Source organism: Herpailurus yagouaroundi, unplaced genomic scaffold (assembly GCF_014898765.1).
Source record: "Herpailurus yagouaroundi ecotype Mexico unplaced genomic scaffold, PumYag 182, whole genome shotgun sequence".
Taxonomy (NCBI): domain Eukaryota; kingdom Metazoa; phylum Chordata; class Mammalia; order Carnivora; family Felidae; genus Herpailurus; species Herpailurus yagouaroundi.
This window is the reverse complement of record NW_024412413.1, coordinates 7,727,781-7,737,222: the sequence shown is the minus strand read 5'-3', so window position 1 is coordinate 7,737,222 and position 9,442 is coordinate 7,727,781. Positions and strand designations below refer to the sequence as shown.

Here is a 9,442-nt window from a genome sequence, read left to right as displayed (position 1 = left end):
TATTATCCAAAATAGATAAACAACTCATACAACTACATTTTTAAAAATCCAAATAAAAACGGGCAAAGCATCTAAACAGACATTTTCCCAAAAAATACATACAGATGGCAAGTCAAAACCACAATGAGGTATCCCCTCACACCTGTTAGAATAGCTACCATCAAAAAGACAAGAAATAACAAGTATTCGTGAGGATGTGGAGGAAAAAGACCACTTTTGTGTCCTGTGGGCGGGAATGTAAACTGGTACCACCACTCTGGGAAACTTTATGAAATAACTAAAAATAGAACTATCATGTGACCCAGCAATTCCACTTTATCTTGAGTGAGAGAGCACACAAGCAAGCGGGGGAGGGGCAGAGAGAGAGAGGGAGAGACAGGATTCCATGCAGGCTCCATGCTATCAGCACAGAGCCCGTCTCAGGGCTCAATTTCACCAACTGTGAGCTCATGACCTGAGCTGAAATTAAGAGTCACTCAACCGACTGAGCCACCCATATACATATATACACGCACACACACACACAATGGAATTTTACTCAGCCATAAAAAAGTAGGAAATCCTGCCATTTGCAACAACCTGGATAGAACCTGAGGGCCTTATACTATGTGCAATAAATCAGATAGGAAAAGATAAATACCATATGATCTCACTTATGTGTGGAACCTAAAAAAAACAAACAAAAACCTTGAACTCACAGATACAGAGAATAAAGTGGTGGTTAATAGAGTCGGTGGGGGTGTAGGCAAAATGAGTAACGGGGGTCAGAAGGTACAAACTTCCAGTTATAAAGTTTTAAAGTCCTGGAGATGTAATATATAGCATGGTGACTATAGTTTATAATACTGTATTGAAGGGGCGCCTGGCTGGCTCAGTTGGAAGAGCGTGCGACTCTTGATCTGGATCTTGGGGTCATGAGTTCAAGCCCCAAGGTGGGCACAGAGATTACTTAAATAAAAACTTTAAATAATAAAAATTAAAAAATAATAATATATTGCCTATTTAAAAATTGCTAAGACTGTAGGCCTTAAAAATTCTTATCGCAAGAAAAACAATTGTAACTGTGTGGTAATGAACATTAACTCAACTTATTGTGATGATTTCTCACTATTTCACCATATATAAATTATATCAAATCATTATGTTGTACACATTATGTTGAACGTATAATGTTATATGTCAATTATATCTCAATTAAAAAAAAAAAACAAACCTAGTATCCAAAACATATAAAGGACTTCTATCTCAAAACTCAACAAGACAAACCAAACCCAATTTTTCAAAGTGAGCGAAAGATCTGGACACTTTGCCAAAAAAAAGACATACAAATGGCAAATAAACATGGGGAAAAGAGACTCATTATTAGACATTAGGGAAATGAAAATTAAAACCACAGTGAGATATCACAACACACCTATTAGAATGGAGGGGGCAGGGGAACCTGGCCATAGGGTCCTGGTGAGAATGTGAATGAGGGACTTTCACGCTTAGGGGATACAAATGTACAACCACTGTGAAACAGTTTGGCAGTTTCTTATAAATTTAAACATACCCAAGGAGCCCCAGTGGCTCAGTCAGTTAAGCGTCCAACTGTTGATCTCAGCTCAGTTTTTGATCTCAGAGTTGATGGTTGAGCTCCACACTGAGCATGAAGTCTACTTAAAAAAAAATAAAAAATAGGGGCACCTGGGCAGCTCAGTTGGTTAAGCGTCTAACACTTGATCATGGCTCAGGTCATGATCTCACAGTTTGGGAGTTTGAGCTCTGCATCAGGCACCTGGCACTTACAGTGCAGAGCCTGCTTGGGATTCTCTCTCACTCTCTCTCCCTCTCTCTCTCTGCCCCTCCTACACATATTCACTCTCTCAAAATAAAGAAATAGACTTTAGGGGCGCCTGGGTGGCTCAGTCGGTTAAGCATCCGACTTCGGCTCAGGTCACGATCTCACGGTCCGCGAGTTCGAGCCCCGCGTCGGGCTCTGGGCTGATGGCTCAGAGCCTGGAGCCTGCTTCCGATTCTGTGTTTCCCTCTCTCTCTGCCCCTCCCCCGTTCATGCTGTGTCTCTCTCTGTCTCAAAAATAAATAAACGATAAAAAAAAAAAAAAGAAATAGACTTTAAAAAAAAAGAAAGAAAGAAAATACAGCACATATTTTTAAAATAATAATAATAAAATTAAGGGGCGCCTGGGTGGCTCAGTCGGCTAAGCGGCCGACTTCGGCTCAGGTCATGATCTCGTGAGTTCGAGTCCTGCGTCAGGCTCTGTGCTGACAGCTCAGAGCCTGGAGCCTGTTTCAGATTCTGTGTCTCCCTCCCTCTGACCCTCCCCCATTCATGCTCTGTCTCTCTCTGTCTCAAAAATAAATAAACGTTAAAAAAAATTTTTTTTAAATAATAAATTAAAATAAATAAAAATAGGCCTCCTGGGTGACTCAATCAGTTGAGCATCGGAATCCTGATTTCGGCTCAGGTCACAATACCAGGGTCGTGGGAAGCAGCCCTCCTTTGGGCTCCACACTGAGCAGGGAGGCTGCTTGGGATTCTTTCTCTCTCTCTCTCTCTCTCTCTCTCTCTCTCTCCCTCTCCCCTGCTCTCTCTCTCTTAAAAAAAAAATAAAATTTAAATTAAAAAATAGAGTTGGGGGGGCAAAAAAAATAGACTTAAACATACCCTTACTCACCTTATAACTCAGCAATCGTACTCCTAGATATTTATCCTAGAGAGAGGACAACTTCCGTTCACATAAAACCTGTACGAGAATGTTTGTAGCAGCACTGTTGATAATCAAAAACAGGAAACTGAAATTAGTGTTTTTTCTCTCCCAAAGATTTTTTTTAATCATGGCAGGATATGGTAAAATTAAACATTTAACCATTTTCACGTGGGTAGTTCAGTCGTGTTAGATAGACTCATATCATCTTGCAACCATGCCCAGGATTTATTTCATCCTGCAGATCTGCAACTCTGTACCCACTAAACCCGAACCTGTCCCCACTCCCACCAGCCCCTGGCAACAGCCTAATTTCTGTCTCTATGTGTTGACTACTCCAGGTACCACATATAAATGGAATAATACAGTTTGTCTTTTCCTGACTGGCTTATTTAGTAAAATGTCCTCAAGATAAATGCATAGTGTAGCATGTGTTAAAATTTCCTGCCTTTTTAAGGCTGAATAATATTCTTCTGCACATATATATATATATATATATATATACACACACATTTACATATACATGTAAGATACGTATGATAGACCTATATAAACGTGTATATATACACATGTGGGAATGTTATATATACGCACACATTATATACACATATTTTTAAATTTATTCATCTGTCAATGGACATTTGGGTGTTTCTACTTTGGGCTACTGAGAATAATGCTGCTATAAATATGGGTGTATAAATCTCTCATCAAGGGGCACCTGGATGGCTCAGTTGGAAGACTGTGCGGGGTGCCTGGGTGGCCCAGTGGGTTAAACGGCTGACTTTGGCTCAGGTCATGACCTCGCAGTTTGTGAGCTTGAGCCCCAGGTTGGGCTCTATGCTGGCAGCTCAGAACCTGGAGCCTGCTTCAGATTATATGTCTCCCTTTCTGCCTCTCCCCGCTTGTGCTCTGTCACTCTCTCTCTCTACACACACACACACACACACACACACACACACACACACACACACGAGTGTGCAATTCTTGATCTCAGGATTGTGAGTCCGAGCACCACACGGGGTGTAGAGATTACTCAAAAATAATTTTGTTTTACAGTTTACTTATTTTGAGAGCAAGCAGGGGAGGGGCAAAAAGAGAGGGAGAGAGAGAGAGAGAGAGAGAATCCCAAGCAGGTTCCACACTGTCAGCACAGAGCCTAACACAGGGCTCGATCTAACAAACCGTGAGATCATGACCTGAGCCAAAATCAAAAGTCAGACACTTAATGGACTGAGTCACCCAGGTGCCCCACAAAAATAAGTTCTTGAAAATATATATAAATATAGGGGCGCCTGGGTGGCTCAGTCAGTTAAGCATCTCACCTCGGCTCAGGTCATGATCTCACACTCCATGAGTTTGAGCCCCGTGTCGGGCTCTGTGCTGACAGCTCAGAGCCTGGAACCTGCTTCGGATTCTGTGTCTCCCTCTCTCTCTGCCCCTCCCACCCCCCGCTCATGCTCTGTCTCTGTTTCAAAAATAAATAAAAACATTTTTAATATATATATTATATATAATATATATATATACACACACACACACACGGATATGTATACATACGTATACATATCTTCACGACCCTGCTTTCAAGTCTCTTGGATATATACTTAGAAGTAGAATTGGATTTTTTCCATTTTTAGTTTTTTGAGGAACCACCATACCGTTTTCTGTAGCAGCTGCATAATTTTTTGCATTCCCAGCAGCAATACAAAAGGACTCCAATTTCTCCATATCCTTGTCAACACTTGTTATTTTCTGTTGTGGTTCTGACTGTTGTGGCATTTCCCTGAGTGATGATGAGTGATGTTGAGCATCTTTTCACGTGCTTGTTGGCCATCTGTATATCTTCTTTGGAGAAATAGCTATTCAAGTTCTTTGCCCATTTTTCAATTGGGTTATTTGGGTTTTGTTTCATTTGAGTGTACAAGTTCTTTATATATACTGGTTGTTAACCCTTTGTCAGATACAGGATTTGAAAATATTTTCTCCCATTCTGTAGGCTGCTTTTTTTTTTCTTAAGTAAACTCTACACCCAACATGGGGCTCAAACTCACAGCCTCGAGATTAAGAGCCACATGCCCTACCAACTAAGCCAGCCAAGTGCCCATGTGGGCTGCCTGCCTTTTCACTGTTGATTGTGTCCTTTGATAAACAGAAATTCTTGATTTTTTATATAGTCCAATTGATCAATTTTTACTATTGTTTCCTGTGCTTTTAGTGTCAGTCAAAAAAATCACTGACAAATATACTGTTCTGAGGCTTTTCCCTATGTTTCCTTCCATGAGTTTTATAGTTTTAGCTCTTAGGTCTTTTTTTTTTTTTTTAATGTTTATTTATTTTGAGAGAGAAAGAGAGCAGGGGAGGGGCAGAGAGAGAGTGAGAGAGAGAATCCCAAGAGCACACACCCAACGCGGGGCTTGAACCCACAAACCATGAGATCATGACCTGAGCCAAAATCAAGAGTTGGACACAACCAACTGCACCACCCAGGTGCCCCTAGCTCACAGGTCTCTGAAGTTCAGTCTCGTGGGTCTCTTAAGTCTTTGATCCATTTTGTGTTAAATTTTGTACATCATATAAGGTCTTTTACATGTGAATAATCTAGTTTTCCCAGGACTACTTGTTGTAGTGTTTTTACATTTTATTTTTTTTAATTTTTTGACAGAGAAAGAGCACAAGTGAGCAAGGGGCAGAGAGAGAAGGAGAGGGAGATTGAATCCCACGAGGGGCAGAGAGAGAGAGAGAGGGAGAGAGAGAAGTAGGGCTCACCCGAAGTGGGACTCAAGCTCACAAACCGTGAAATCATGACCTGAGCCAAAGTCAGATGCTTAACCTACTGAGCTACCCAGGTGCCCCTTCTTCAAAAAAATTTTTAATGTTTATTTATTTTTGAGAGAGTGAGTGAGTGGGGTAGGGACAGAGAAAGAGGGAGACAGAGAATCCAGAGCAGGCTCTGCACTGTCAGCACAAAACCAGATGTGGGGCTCGAACCCACAAACTGTGAGATCATGATCTGAGCCAAAGTCAGATGCTCCCCAGGACTACTTGTTGAAATGACTCCTTTCCCCCATTAAATGGTCTTAGCACCCTTGTTGAAAATCATTTGAGCTATTTTTTTTTAATATTTTTTAACATTTATTTATCAATTTTTGAGAGAGAAAGAGACAGAAGGAGAATAGGGGAGGGGCAGAGAGAGAGGGAGACACAAAATCTAAAGTAGGCTCCAGGCTCCAAGCTACAAGCTGTCAGCACAGAGCCCGACGCAGGGCTGGAACTCACAAACCTCAAGATCATGACTTGAGCCGAAGTCGGACACTTAACTGACTGAGCCACCCAGGCGCCCCGAGCTCCCTATTCTATTGAGTGTTAGTGTTTAATGAGTACAAAGTTTCAGTTTGGGAAGACGAAAAAATTCTTGAGATGGATGGTGGTGATGGTAGCACAATGGGAATGTACTCATACAAACTCCTTCAGAAAGAGGAAGAGAAGGGAATACTTCCCAGCTTGTCTTATGAGGCAGCATAACTCTGATACCAAAGTCTGCTACTGTGTAAAAGAAAACTGCAGATAATATCATTCATGAACTTAGACCAAAAAATTCACAAATTGAAAAATATCACTACCAAGTTGTAAAACAAAATATTAGCAAATTAAATCCAGCAATATATAAAAATGATAGTCATATCCAAGTGGAGTTTATACTAGTAATACAAGGTTGGTTCAACATTTGAAAAATCACGGGCACCTGGCTGGTTCAGTTGGTAGAGCGTGCAACTCTTGATCTCACGGTTGTGAGTTTGAGTCCCACATTGGGTGTAGATATTATGTAAAAATAAAATCTAAAGAAAAAAAAAAAAAAGGAAAGGAAAGAAAAATCAATGTACTCCACCGCATTAATGTAATAAATGAGAAAAATCGATACCATTTCAATAAATACAGAAAAGTATTTGACAAAATTTAAGATAAAGCTTATTCAAGATCAAACTCCTCACAAAGTAAAAATGGTAGGTGATTACTTCAAACTAATAAAGAGCATCTATGAAGAATCTATAGTAACAACATCATACTAATTGGTGAAACAGTCAGTGCTCTCCCCCTAAGATTAAAAACAATGCAAAGATGTCCACTCTAAACACAGTCTAGTCAACATTGTAGCGATGGTCTCAGTCTATATAATGTAAGAAAAGAAATAAAAAGCATAAAGATTGGATATAAATAAGTAAAGCTGTCTTTATTTGTAGATCACATGATTGTATAAATAGGAAATCCTAAAGAATATACAAAAAAGCTACTGGGATAGATGAGTTTAACAAAGTGGCAGGATACAAAGTAAATACTCAAGACAGCATAGTATTGAAGTAAAGTTAAATCAATGGAACAACAAGAGGTCGAAAATTCTCACATATACAATCAATTGATTTTCAATAAAAGCATCAAATTAATTCTATGAATAAAGAACATTCTTTTCAATATGTATTATTGGAACAACTGGATACATACATTATGAAGAATTAATCTTGATCCCTACCTTACACCAAATATAAAAATTATTTGGGGATGGATCATATATCTAAATGTAATATCTAAAACCATACAATTTCTAGAAGACAACACAGGAGAAAATCTTTGCAACCTTAGAATGGCCAACAATGTCTTAGAACACAAAGACACTAATCATAGAAGAAAAAGCTGGAAAAAAAAAAAAGGCTGATAAATTGGACTTCATCAAAATTTAATTTTTCCGAAGCATCTGGGTGGCTCAGCTGGCTGAGCGTCTGACTTTGGATCAGGTCATGACCTCATTGCTTGTGGGTTAAGCCCCACATCGGGATCTCTGCTATCAGCATGGAGCCCGCTTCAGTTCCTGTCTCCCTCTCTCTCTGCCCCTCCCCAGCTCGTGCTTTCTCCCTGTCTCAAAAATAAACTAAAAAAAAATTTGTAATTAAAATTTTCTGCTCATCAAAAACTGAAAAGGTAAGTCTTAGATTGTGAGAAGATATTCATGATGACAAAGGACTTACAATCAGGTTATACTTTTTAAAAACTCCTAAAACTCAATTAAGAAAAAAAAAAGACCACCCCAATTTTTTTTTCAATCCAATTTATAAAAATGGGCAAAAGTTGTGGACATTTCACAAATGAAGGTATAAAACTGGCTAATGACCACATTAAAAGATACTAAACATCATTAGCCTCTTCCCGTAAGCAGCCTGAGGTGATCTCTGAAAATGGTTCGCTATTCACTTGACCCGGAAAACCCGACAAAATCATGCAAATAAAGAGGTTCAAATCTTCGTGTTCACTTTAAGAACACACAGGAAACTGCCCAGGCCATCAAGGGTATGCATATCCAAAAAGCCACCAAGTATCTGAAAGATGTCACTTTGCAGAAGCAATGTGTGCCATTCCGACGCTACAATGGTGGAGCTGGTAGGTGGGCCCAGGCCAAACAGTGGGGCTGGACACAGGGTCGGTGGCCCAAAAAGAGTGCTGAATTTTTACTGCACATGCTTAAAAATGCAGAAAGTAATGCTGAACTTAAAGGGTTTAGATGTAGATTCTCTGGTCATTGAGCACATCCAGGTGAACAGAGCCCCCAAAATGCGGCATAGAACTTACAGGGCTCATGGTGGGATTAACCCATACATGAGCTCTCCCTGCCACACTGAGATGATCCTTACTGAAAAAGAGCAGACTGTTCCTAAACCACAAGAGGAGGTTGCACAGAAGAAAAAGATATCCCAGAAGAAACTGAAGAAACAAAAACTTATGGCCCGGGAGTAAATTCTGCATGAAATACATGCAAATAAAAGTAAAAACAGAAAAAAAAAAAAAAAAAGATACTAAGCATCATTAGGAATTATTGCGAAAATTAATAGAGAAATCTCACTACAGTAGTCTTGGAGGCTAGGAGGGGAGGCTAGAAGAACCTACCACTCAAAATCAATTACAGGAAAAATTGTCAATTACAGACTCAACAGAAGAATGTCAACAGGAAAGAATTGTCAATTGCAGGCCCCAACAGAGAAAGATGCACATTGCATCTCCTACAAGAAATCAACTACCCTTTCGACTCAGCCAATGATAAACTGTTGTCTCCAATGGACTTTCATTCAAAACAGCCCCTTCAAACCACCTCCTTCTCCAGAAAATAACATTCCTCTCCTTTGTTTGGTGGACGTGCCTACGGTTTTGCTCTAGCTTGCGTGTTCCAGATTGCAAGTCTCTCCATTCCTGAATAAACCCGTTTTCGCTGGGAAAATAACTGCTTTATTTTTAAGGTTAACATTATGAAAATGCGGATCAAAACCACTGTGAGGTCTCACTACATACCTATTAGAATGGCTGACATAAAAAAGACTGACAAGACCACGTTTTTGTCAAGGACACGGAGAACGGGAACCCCCACCTGCTGCTGGTGGGAGTGCAAAATGCCATAAACACTTTGGCAGTTTCTTCTAAAGCTAAAATGTACTTAACACACCACTCAGCAGTCCCACTTGTATTTACCCAAGAGGAAAAAAAAAAAACAACTCTATGTTGGCACAAAGACCTTCATGTGCTTTATTGATAACAGCCAAACCATGGAAATAGTCCAACAAATGGTGAGTGTATAACCAATCTGTGACATAGGCACATGGTACATTATTGGAGCAACTGGGTGGCTCAGTCAGTTAAGCATCTGACTCTTGATTTCGGCTCAGGTCATGATCTCATGGTTCGTGAGTTTGAGCCCC

The 9,442-nt window shown here is 40.0% G+C and overlaps 1 pseudogene; it reads left to right on the top strand.

Annotated features, from left to right (window-relative positions):
• The first annotated feature begins 3,609 nt into the window (after positions 1–3,609).
• LOC121040287 (60S ribosomal protein L17-like) lies at positions 3,610–8,544 on the top strand (annotated as a pseudogene).
• Positions 8,545–9,442: the final 898 nt, after the last annotated feature.